Here is a 13,090-nt window from a genome sequence, read left to right on the forward strand (position 1 = left end):
CAGTTCTCGTTGCTGTTCAATACTCTTTAACTCACTATACCGTGCGATTATGTTGTTAACATTTAATGTAACAGTAGTCCTGTTCCGAGCCACATATCCATTTTTAATGCTTAAAAGTGTGGACAAAACTATTAGTAATACTAAATTACGAAGAGGGAATGATGAATGTAACATGCTGCGTACATTAATGTCGCTCGAGATGTAGTTTGCATTATATGTTATCAGAACAGAACTATTTTGTAATGTGTGAAATACACAAAAATACGGTAACAGACAAACCGAGCAGTGATGCCGTAATCTGTTTTGTAATAATAGTGTAAAGGAAGAAATAAACAGCAACTAGACATTTAAGTCACTCAATTTTCGCGGCCATTTTGCTGTTCATCACTTCGCTGCTAGATGTCGCTACTAGTTCCTCACACACTCAGTTGTCTGTAGTGCAGGGCTTCGCCACCAGAAGGCTCTATCAGCACCGGCGAGGACTCACTCTGTCGATGTTTGCTGCTTCACTCCTCAACATCTATGCTAACTGACGTGACTGCTAAATTTTCAGACTAAACGAAAAAAATAACACCAACACCAAATAAGGCAAATAGTGATAAGTGCGGATACTATCGAACCATCACTTTCATACGTCCTGGCTGAAAATACTGATCCAAAATATTTACACAGGAATTAGAGGAGACGAGCTAGAGGAAAATCGATTTTGAGAGAACACACTAGCCGCTAGAGATCGGTTGAAGAAATTCAACCCATATTTATAACATCTATAGATGTTACAAAATAACTTCTGACAATTTTGAGCAAAATATACAGTTTGAATTTAAGATGATGCAACCAGCGATAAAATACAGTGAGCGGCATGTTATCTAGAGCTCTGCCAGAAATCAGACAGCAATTTTAAGACTTAAAAGACATAAAGGAAAGCTGGCAGTTGATAGTTGAGAAGAGAGAGTGAGAGAATGAAAGTGAGAGAATGAGAGAGACACAGAGAGAGAGAGAGAGAGAGAGAGAGAGAGAGAGAGAGAGAGAGATAATGGGAGGGGGGGGGGGCGGTTCGGTTCTAGCCCATTCACCCATGTTATTCACTTTGCATACAGAATGTTTCACACGTCGTGCTACACACTTATCGCGTCTGTAGAGGGGACCTACCAGATGAAGTTTTACATAGGAATCGATGTCTGGAAACGTCATCCAGCGACGCTACAGGGTATCGAAGTTACAGGCGCTGGAGTCTGTAAAATATGTGTACACAGAAAGATTCAATGAAGATGTTACCAATTTTCTATGATGATGGAGATGGATAAATGTATAAATTTGAGGTTATGTCCCTATAACGGAAAATTGGAAGAGAAGACATTCCTGTTGCGTGTGACAGTATGTACCAGTAGTGTTGCAGCTAAGATGTAGGGCAGGAAACTTTCAGAGGTGGTAGTATGGACCGAATGTCCAGTACACATGGGCTGTAAAATGCATACCTTAAGAGCTGTGAGGACTTGTTCATCTTCGCTAGCATAAAACATATCTCCACTGTTGAACAAGTGCTCATAGCGCCTCAGGTATGCATTTTGTAGCCCATGTTTACCGGACATTTTTTTCTTACTTTGATCCATACTACCACCTATGAAAGTTAGCAACAACAGTACCAGTACTTGTATTCCGCCGTCAGAGGTATGATAACGATATTCCCTTGTAACTTCCGGAACATGATACATGATCAAATTGATAAATAATCACGGCATCACACTCTACTTACATACATTCGCCGGGGCTGGTGCCTGTATTTTGATGCTCTGTAGCCTCGTTAGATGACGTTTGCATGCATGAGTTACTAGGTAAAATTGCAAGCTCTAGAAATGTGAAACACCTTGTATAAAGAAAGCAACATACGAAATGAACAAGATATTTGGGAAATTAATCGAAGATAAGAAAGAACAAATAGGAACTGTTTCCAAATCGACCTTTCATTTCGCTGCTGCTGATTTGAAATTTCGTGGCATTTATTCGCTCTGAAGAGGATCGTTCAAACGATGGTCGGAATGTAGTTATTTTAGTTGTTTCACTGTTTTATAATGACATGGCCTAGAACCCAAAATGATTTTCTCCAAGTTGTTTGTAGGAATTCTATCGCTTCTCACCGATATTTTCAGTATGGTACTGGTATTTTTTTTCCTACACCTACCAACTTTAATAGTGCTTGAAATGATGAAAATTGTCTCCATATCAAAAAGTATTAGGTACTGAGACGGTGCTTGGTTTTAATGATAACAATATACAGGAAAATTCAGCCATGTTTCTGCGAAGTTACATTACGCCGAAATTCTGAAATACATCCGTATATTTCGAATGTCGTACAACAGCTGTAGGTAGGAGACGGGGTACTGCAGAAGTAAAGCTGTTTAGACGGGGCGTGAGTCGTGTTTGGGTAGCTCAGATGGTAGAGCACTCGCCCACGAAAGGCAAAGGTCCCGAGTTCGAGTCTCGGTCCCGCACACAGTTTTAATCTGCCGGGAAATTTCATATCGGCGCACACTCCACTGCAGAGGGATCTAATTCTGGAAAGAACTGTATAGTTAGTGGAGAGATACAGGATGTTGCAAAATTCCCGTTAAAAACTTCTAGGGAACTGAGTGACGATATTCTGAAGAGGAGCCCATGTATGGAAAGGTATATCCGTGCTACAGCCGTATAAATACACCTTCGCTAATGTGGTATGCAACAGGGTTATAATCACTGGAGGGGGGGGGGGGGTTACTTACGTCTGATCCTAAGATGTCATTTGACGGCTGTCTCCTCTCTGACCTGGATCGAGTCTCGTTCATGTGTCTGTGAGTGTTAGAGCAACATTTCTGAGCACACTTTTGCCGAATACACCGACACGAGTATCCTGTGTGGCCAAAGCGCACAGTACTGGAAGAGCTGCTGGTCGCCTTTATCAAGATCGTTGTCCACAACGTCTGACTCCTCCCCACACGCTTTTCGTTGCCATTGCACAACGTCTTCGACTATGGGTGTCTTCACCGTCTGCAGGTGCGTCTGTGGTGCCCCGTGGAGACGCAGCGCACGCGAATTGGAAAATATATTTATATGGATATTGTGTCTGTTCTTCCGGACATGTGCGAAAGGACGCTACGAATGTAGTGTGTGGACATACAAAGGTGAGAATGTGGGTCTCGCGGGAGGCGTGCGCGAGACAGTCCTTGTAGTCTCACTATCCTCTGTGCCGTCTGTGGCTCAGATGGATAGAGCGACTGCCATCTAAGCAGGAGATCCCTGGTTCAAGTTCCGGTCGGGGCACACATTTTCACCTGTCTTCGTTGATATCTATTAACGCCCGTCAGCAGCTGAAGGAAATAATATCATTGTAATTTCAAATTGGAAAACGCCCTCCTGTAAAACCAGTGTCTCTGAAGACCGATTTTTTTGATTCTTTGGTTATTAAAGAGTGAAACTGTAGAACAATAGATGTACTCGGTCACATCTACACTGAAATGCCAAAGAAACTATTATAATAATACGTATTCAAACACAGAGATATGTAAACAGGCTTAATATGGTGCTGCCGCCGGCAACGCCTATGTAAGACATGTGTCTACCGTAGTTGTTAGATCGATTACTGCTGCTACAATGGCAGGTTATCAAGATTTAAATGACTTTGAACGTGGTTTTATACTTGGCGCAAGGCCGATGGGACACAACATCTACGAGGTAGCGATGAAGTGGGGATTTTCCTGTACGACCATTTCACGAGGGCACCGTGAATATCAGCAATCCAGTAAAACAATAAATCTCCAACATCTCTGCGGCCAGAAAAAAAATCCTGCAAGAATGGAATCTGAAGAGAATCGTTCAGAGTGGCGAAAGTGCAACCCTTGCGAAAATAACTGAAAATTTCAATGCTTGACCATCAACAAGTATCAGCATGCGAACCATTCATGGAAACATCATCTACATGGCCTTTCAGAGCCGAAGGCCCACTCGTGTACCCTTGCTGACTGCACAGCACAAAGCTTTACGCCTCATTTGGGCCCATCGGTACGAACATTGGACTGTTGATGACTCGTAACATAATCCCTGGTTGGACGTGTCTCATTTCAAAATGTATATACAGTATGGACGTGAATGGGTATGAAGACAACATCATGACTCCATGGACCCCGCATGTCAACTGCGGACTGTTCAATCTGGTGGAGGCTCTGTGACGTTGTAGAGCGTGCGCATTCGGAGTGATGTGGGATCCCTGATACGTCTAGATACATCCTGTCTGATCACCTGAATCCATTCGTGTCCATTGTGGATTCCGACGGAAGTGGGTAATTCCAGCAGGACAATGGAGCGGCCCACACAACCACAGTTGCTACAGAGTGGCTGCAGGAACACTCTTCCGAGCCTAAACACTTTCGCTGGCCACCAAACTCCCCAAACATACTGTACGTTTCTAGTAAATTTTATAGCATTAACTAGCATATCTGGAATGCCTTGCAACGTGTTGATCAGAAGAGATCTCTGCTCCCTCTTACTGTTACTGATTTATGGGCAGCTCTGCAGGTTTCATGGTGTCAGTTCCCTGCAGCGCGACTTCAGCCATCAGTAGAGTCCATGCCACGGCGTGTTGAGGCACTTCTGCGTGCTCGCGGGGACCTTAAACGATATTTCTTTGGCTCCTCAATGTAACAAATTACTTATCAAAGTGACAGCGTTACCAACATGTTTTCAAGTGGTTCTAGTATACGGTACGTCTCGGGAGACAGGTTACAATTTAAAATAAGAGTATTATGTACTCAGTCCCCTCTACAAGTTGTAGCAGGTAGTGATGGGAATTTCAGAACATCCTGTACGTTTCCAGCAAACTGTATAGCCGTTGTCGTATTACAATTGGTATCTGCGAATACATTCCATAATTCGTGACAGATCGCGAGGCGCGACTGCAGAAATCCGTAGCGTTTACCCAGGGGGCGTCTCGGCTACGGCAGCTCTGACGGCTAGTTTGAAGGCCACTTTCAACTAGTGTTGCCAGAGGTGTCTCTTTTTAGAGATTCTACGACTCGCCCCACGTAAGCTTTAAAAAGGAAGACCAAATGCTCCAACTTCTGGCCTCTGCTAACATTTCGAAATACACTATCCTATCAGTGAGTGTACAGACACCTGTTAGTGGACATTAATATGCAGTGCGTCCACCCTTTGTCTTTATGGCGGCTTGAACTCTGCTCGGGACACTAAGTGAGGTGCCTACCGACAATTTACGCACCACACACGGATATCGTATCTACGTGTTTGTACACGCAAGGCAATAAATTGCTCAGCAAGATCGCCATATCTCTCATCAATTTTCAACATCTGGAGCACAATGGGCAGGTTCTTTAAAGCAGGTCGCGATTTTGAGGATGTAACGAACCAACTGAACTGAATTTGGTACGATATCCGTCAGAAGGGTATAAACTAACTTTATCAGTGAATGTCAAGCCTAGTAACTGACCGCGAAAAGGCCAGAGGTGGCCCAACACGTTATCGACTTATCAATTTGTGAGGCTCTTTGTCTTGAATTAATCATCCAGTTTTTCTTCAACTCTAATCATTCATTTGACCCAACACGTACAGTCATGCTCAAAACTATCCTAACGCCCGAATTGAATTTCGCCTGATTCACATGCAACCCACATAACGCAACTGTCTAGCAGGTCCCCTTAACGCTCCTTGGTACAGTCGTTTGACTATTGAAAATGGTTCCAACAAATCACCACAAGAAAACACTGTTCTGTATCGCAATAACTCAAGATGTAAAGTAATACCACGATACTACAAATATCACGGAACACCTTACCACAGATAAGACTGCCCTTAAGGCTTGTAGCTCACATTTATTACAATAAATGACATACCTGACATTTTACCACTCTCATTATTACGTCAGATAGGTAATACACGTAGTAAATTCGTCGTATTCATGATTTCCTCTTCAAAGTAACATACCGTACTTATCATTGAACACAAAATGAGATTAAAAATTGAAGTTATTCACGGGCAACCAGTTGAGAATATGTATGAACTTCAAATGACACGACGAACCGTCTCGTTCTGCTTATGGATGCAAACTCAGGTCATGCAGACTAAGCAATGATTTCGTGCCTGACGGATACTAACTGTCACTCCTGATTAGGCATACAGAGAGTGATATACCTCGATTTTAGACAGAGCCAGTTTTCAAATTTCAACTTTAAATTACATATCGCAAGTATTTTTGCCGGACGCGAATTCCTACCCAGCACCTATTTTCACTGTTAACGAACGACGAGAGATGTTGAATCTTGGTTCTTAACAAGTAACTAACTTGAATTGCCGTGAGGTAAGGCTTTGTACTGGGCAGGGATTCGAACGTATATCGGCAGGCAGTAACATCTCTTAGCTTTTGGTTTGGCAGCACTCGACAGCCATTTCTAGGCGCAAGTAATAGAAGAATGGCAGCGCGTTTTTGATATCAAGTAACGTCTTCATCGATTACTTTAGTTTTAATGTAATCTATGAGTAATTGCTGATGTTTGATATTAACATGAAAAGAATTCTGTAGACAGAGAAAGAACCTCTTCTTGGGAAACTACTTGTATAGTGACCAAAAGGCACGAACTTATATTCAAGTACAGTGTTCCAGCAGCGGCATGAAGAAAATGATAGTAATAATGTCGGTAATAATCCAATTATCCGGTAACTTCACACTTCCCAGTGGATCTTCACGAACTAAGAAAATATCTGAATTTGTGAACATTTCAAAATGGCTTCACATCGAGCCTATGATGCCTACAAGGGTCTTTACATCCTGCTGACATGAGAACAGCATAATCTCCGCGTCAGAAGCTTTTTTCTACTTAAACATTTAATAGACTCGCGTTTTATCCACCGTGACTACTTTTGTAAGCTCAGCACATCATCCGTTGCAGCTCACTCCTGGGGCTGGGAAATATGGGCACAATGGCCTGGTGGAACTATCACAGGAGCAATGCGTGGGTTCAGACATTTACTTTTAAGAAGCACAAACAGATTTACTTTGCGTCTGGTAACCTCAAAAGAAAGACGTTATAATCCAGAATTCGCAATACAAATCACGTTCCATCATTACCAACTGGGCAGAGCCAGGTTACGTTGGGAAATGACATAGCGGAAGTCATCGTAAACAGAAATACAGTCGTCAGTAAACTTACTTACATTAGAAAATTTTATTTTATTTTATGAACCGATAGCCATTTAAAGGATGGGGCTCTTATTTTACTTGTAATTGATTCAACTAGAGACGTTGAAAAATTTGGTGCTGGACTGTGATTCGAATTCGTTTCTCCTCTTTCGAGGATCTGAATCTCTCGGGACATTATAGTTCAACCATTTCGTCCCTTTTCGCAAGACTGCAACCTTCTCTAGGTCTCCTCCAAAGGTAAGGATGTGGGTCCGAATCCTGATCCAATACAAAAATATTCATAGTTTCAGTTCAAGCCCTATAACGTGCACACCGTCCCGCTAGTGAAAACCAACGTGCGCTTTTAATGTCTATTCATGTGTTGCCAACAATCGCAATAGGTGTCATTATTTCTTGTCAAACACGCACACACCTTACCGTTGGTGAGTAAGCAACTGATATTTAAGCTATATTTGTGGATGCACGGTAGGCGTGTAGTTAGATTGTCGCTTAGGTACAAAAGTTTGTATCCTTAGTTTAGATTCAAACACCTAGCAGCTGGTAAGGAAAACCGATACGTAACATTTGATTTTACTTAATTAACAATACGATTACGTGTTGGGTTCGTATCTCCGTCATATAACTTCACATCATGCACTTAATCTTTAAATGCATGCGCACTTTGTTACTTGAGCTTGGAGGTATATCAGACATCTTTCGTGGTTAGTTAACAGGGACGAAATTGTCTTGTTAGGAGTCCAGGTTTATTACAAAAATTGTCGTCTTTTATTTTCAAGTTTAGATTTCATTACTGGTATTGGCAAAAATTTCGGTAATTCATGACTCTTCATGGATAGCCATCAATATGATATGATTAGATTACATTAGATCAATTTTTGTTTCATAGATCATGAATACGATATTTCGTAATGATGTGTAACGTGTAATTTTAATGAAAGATTTCTTTACATACCATGATTCAATTTCTTTACAACAATTTCTTACTCTCTCTCATTCTTTTTGATTTCTCTCTCTCTCTCTCTCTCTCTCTCTCTCTCTCTCTCTCTCTCTCTATCATACACACACACATTCTTTTTTTCTTTATTTGTTTGTTTTGCTCGACTATCGGCGAGGCATCAAAACGTCTCTGAATGAGCTTCTTAGTTTTTAGTACACTTACGAAATAAATATAAAAACAACTGTGAGAGTTACTGGTATATGATGCTTAGTTTTCAGTCAGTTTGGAGTATTATTAGTAACCACGCTCCAGTCCCTAAACCTAGATACAGAAATGCGAATCAGACGCATTACGTATTCCAGGCCGTAGCAACCGCGACTTGGAGACACCAGCTATGGTCACTTCCCAGCCCGCTGTACGATCACATCGGTTCGTCTTCTTTCTGCTGGTACTGTAACTGAGATTTGACAACAAGCCAACGTATGTTTGGCAACTCTGTGATCGACGAGTTCCTTCCTGGTGCGCACGGAATTTATCCTCAAAGTTCACTTGATTTTACCTGTCATTTCCATTGAATAATCTGATTTATTATCACGTTAGGTGTAACAAAAGATTGTAAATTTACGGTTTTCAGCCCAGGAAAGTCGTTGCACGTGGAAATCGCAACTAATCTCGTCCTTTAAATAGCGGTTTACGAGTGCTAGACATTATCGAACTCGTAAGAGTAAGCTAAGACACGTACTTCTACGCCAGCTCTATGGTAATGCGCTGACCTGAGAAATAGCATCTGTTATGGTTCGCACTTCCAGTCTCGCTGACTGTAACGTTTTTATCCCTTCTGTGAAAGAGCTACAAGCAGTCAGATAAAACATCGATAAGGAAATCGCAAAAAAATACTTTCGGCTCATAGTGCAATGGTGAAAACTTACAATGCTGCACAACAGGTAACTCCTCTTCCCGCAGCTGACAAACAAATTTTGGGTTTCTTGGAATACAAAACTTTACTTATGAAATGCGACATTTGCAATGCACGACGTTTTCAACAAAGAGATGGCGCAATACAGTAGCTCAAGTGGAAAGAAACACTTCCTTTTCAAATTTGTGCATCCTACACTGTTGGCTGTTCTGTGTAGGTGGCAGGTACGTGATTTTATTTCGGTGATTACAAAATAAAGTCGAATTTATGCACTGGGTAGTCGAGGCAGCTAGTTCATTGTGATTCGGTCAACTAAGTAAATGAATTTACTGAACCTGCTGCAAATTACTACAGGAAGCCTGTGTGTCAGAATTCTCATCCAGAGAGGTGCAACGGCGTTACGATAGAAAAATGAGCCACATACTTGGAATATGCTTGTATATCTATGGACTGGGTTCGATTCCAACTTCTGTCAATGATTTTAGATAAGGAGAGACAGATTCCATTCTCTTCTGGCTACACCATGTGAAGAAGATATAATGACATTGTGGTCTGAAATTAATATGAAAAATGATATTCCTTTACTACAAAGTAGACGTTAGGATGAATCACAATAAAGACTGGAGCGGCGACACGTAGAAACCTTTCTTATACTTGTTATTTATTTCTAGTGACGAAACAAACGCTATGTAGGCTCACAGGACATTTAGTCCATATTTTATATGAGCTTCTGTATGTCGATAAAATCGGTTCTGATCTGGGAATGCAACTTAGACCGTACTTAACGCTGAATTTGATCCCTTCGTGAGAATACAGCACGTCTACAATTTGTTGTTTGTTCAGAACTGCAGATTCCTCAACATCTCCACATACTGCGCGTGAATGGGTTCGAATCCTGGCCCGGCACTATAGATTTCATTATGTATTATCAAGCTCTAGCATGAGAACACCTATCTGCTGGTGGATAATTATTTTAATGTTTAATGTATTTTCATTCGTTGTCAACACTAACGATATGTGACGTTTTTGACACCCAGTGAGACACAGAACTATTTGCGAGATCACTGTAAGTTCAAGATGTTAGTCCGAACTGGACAAAAATTCGGAAGCTGACGTATCTTTGTGTGTAGTCAAAAGCGATATGATGTGTGGAGCTGTATTCCCAGTGAGGACTGAACTCTTCGTCATATTATTTCTAGTTCAAACACGCTCACATGTCGCTGCTGGTGCAACAAACCCATATTTAACGTTCGTTTTCTCTAGAATATAACAGCGATAGATGCCGGGTTGGAGTCTTGGGAAGGAAAAAAATGTATGTTTCGTCTCGTCATTTCAGTTAAAACATCTAGCTACTGCCGAGAAAACCCGAAATGTCACAGTTGATTGTGCGTCGATATCTATCCGATTAAGTTCTGAGTTCGAACCCCTGTCCAACACAAAGCCTTACCTCACGGCAATTCAAATAAGTTACTTGTTAAGAACCAAGATTCAACATCTCTCGTCGTTCGTTAACAGGGACAATAGGTGCTGGGTAGGAATTCGCGTCCGGCAAAAATACTTGCGATATGTAATTTAAAGTTGGAATTTGCAAACTGGCTCTGTCTAAAATCGAGGTATATCACTCTCTGTATGCCTAATCAGGAGTGACAGTCAGTATCCGTCAGGCACGAAATCATTGCTTAGTCTGCATGACCTGAGTTTGCATCCATATGCAGAACGAGACGGTTCGTCGTGTCATTTGAAGTTCATAAATATTCTCAATTAGCTGCTCGTGAATATCTTTAATTTTTAATCTTATTTTGTGTTAAATAATAAGTACGGTATGTTACTTTGAAGAGTAAATCATGAATACGACGAATTTACCACGTGCATTACCTATCTGACGTAATAATGAGAGTGGTAAAATGTCAGGTATGTCATTTATTGTAATAAATGTGAGCTACAAGCCTTAAGGGCAGTCTTATCTGTGATAAGGTGTTCCGTGAAATTTGTAGTATCGTGGTATTACTTTGCATCTTGAGTTATTGCGATACAGAACAGTTTTTTCTCGTGGTGACTTGTTGGAACCACTTTCAATAGTCAAACGACTGTACCAAGGAGCGATAAGGAGACCTGCTAGACAGTTGCGCTATGTGGGTTGCATGTGAATCAGGCGAGATTCAATTCAGGTCGTTCGGATACTATTGGGCATGAATGAACATCACGTGTATCGATTTCCATCGCGCTGGGGTAAGTCCTCCGGGATACGTTTATTCTCCTTAGTGTGTAAATATATTTGGAGCATGTCATTCAAAAACGTTTGAAACGACATAGACGGGAGCGGGCTTGTTGTTAGGAGAGCAGAATGTATTAGACTCGCGGATCATGTGGTGTTATTGGCAGAGAGCGAAAGTATGACTGAAATGTTAAAAGAATTGAACAAGAGACGTGAGTAAATTGGAATGAGAAATAATAAGAAAAACGCAAAATGTCCGGTGATAGGTGCAAGAAAAGCAAGAACAACTATAATGTTAGGCAGGAACATACACAACAATTTAGTGTTTTTAGATAACTGCGACGTGCTATTATGGACGACATTGGAAGTAATAAGGAGGTGAAAATACGTATAGCAATTGCCAACGAGACGTTTCATAACAGGAGGCTTTTATGTGGGTGCGTTGATAGGGGATAAAATAGGCAGGCACAGTGAGAAATGAGGTGGTGTTGATTGGGAGAACAGAGAGAAATTTTAAAGGTAGCAGGATGAGCAAACACAATTGGCATGGACACTGAATGAGAAGAGATTGTTTATTGATGGTATGAAGGAAATGGTGAATGCAAGAAGAAGAAGAAGAAGAAGAAGAAGACGCAGAACATACCAGGTGGTGGACAGCGTAAGAACAGAAAATAGTTGTGAGAAAACAAGAGGGTAACAAATGATGGGACTGCATGGAGAACTACATGTGAAGACCTGCCCTAGGGCAGAACACTCATGGTGGTGGTGTTGATGAAGAGGAGACTTATGTAGGACATTTTGCAAAACGCCCATTTTCTTGTAATCCAAATTTAAACAAAACATAGGCAGCTTATAATTTGTAGTCTATAACCGACCGTGAATTGCGTGACAGATGGAACTTGCCAGTATACCAGTTATTAGGACTTATTCCCACTCCACTGACGTATGGAGCGTGCGAACCGTGGCTGCTTAAAAGCCTCTGTGCGTGCTGTGCTTAGTCTCTTCTGGTCTTCACGCTTCCTACAGTTACAATACGTAGGCGGTTTCAGTATATTCCATTCCTACTTTCATCATGTAACGTCAGTTCTAGAAACTTTCTAATTAGGTCTCCTCGAGATACTTTACTCTTCCACGGGATAGTCTGTGTCTACCATGAACTGTCCGTTAGTCAGTAAGTGGAATAACTGGTTTTCCGACACATGTCGCCATGTAACTGTCGCTCTGTCTCCACGCCAGAGAGACGGAAATTCTGTGTGCCACATTTGAAGATGAGTCTGTAAAGGTTACAAAACTAGTTAATGGAATTACAAATAGTTGAAAAAGTGAGTTTTTGCTGTTTTCCGTATTTACATTCAATGCACTAGTCACAGGCTCTAGGCGATCCTTAGGGGACAAGCTTAGTCGGTTGAGAGCGTGATGTGTCCCTCCGAGATTAATTTCACCTGGGCTTTAAGCGACTCACCGGTCAGCATTTACAGAGCTGCCAACTACATCTCACACCGGGAATATGACCAGGATTGGTTTGCATCGCAGCCTACGGAAGAGAACGCAAATCGAACGATCATTCGCAGTCATTCCCTCCATTGACTACCATTCGCCTATATTCAACAGTTAAGGATTCCTCCGGAAATATTCCAAGTAGACTTTCTCTGGATATTTTACGTTTCTTTCCAAGCGCCTGCCCGTTCAGTTTGATCAGAAACTGTGTGACATTCTCCAACGGGTCAAAAAACCTGTGACCATTCGTGCCGCCCTTCTCTGTATACATTCAGTATCGCCGGGCAGTTGTATCTGATTAGGATCCAAGAATCTCGAGCAATATTCGGGGATGGGTCGCAA

The sequence above is a fragment of the Schistocerca gregaria genome, unplaced genomic scaffold (assembly GCF_023897955.1).
Source record: "Schistocerca gregaria isolate iqSchGreg1 unplaced genomic scaffold, iqSchGreg1.2 ptg000378l, whole genome shotgun sequence".
Lineage (NCBI taxonomy): Eukaryota > Metazoa > Arthropoda > Insecta > Orthoptera > Acrididae > Schistocerca > Schistocerca gregaria.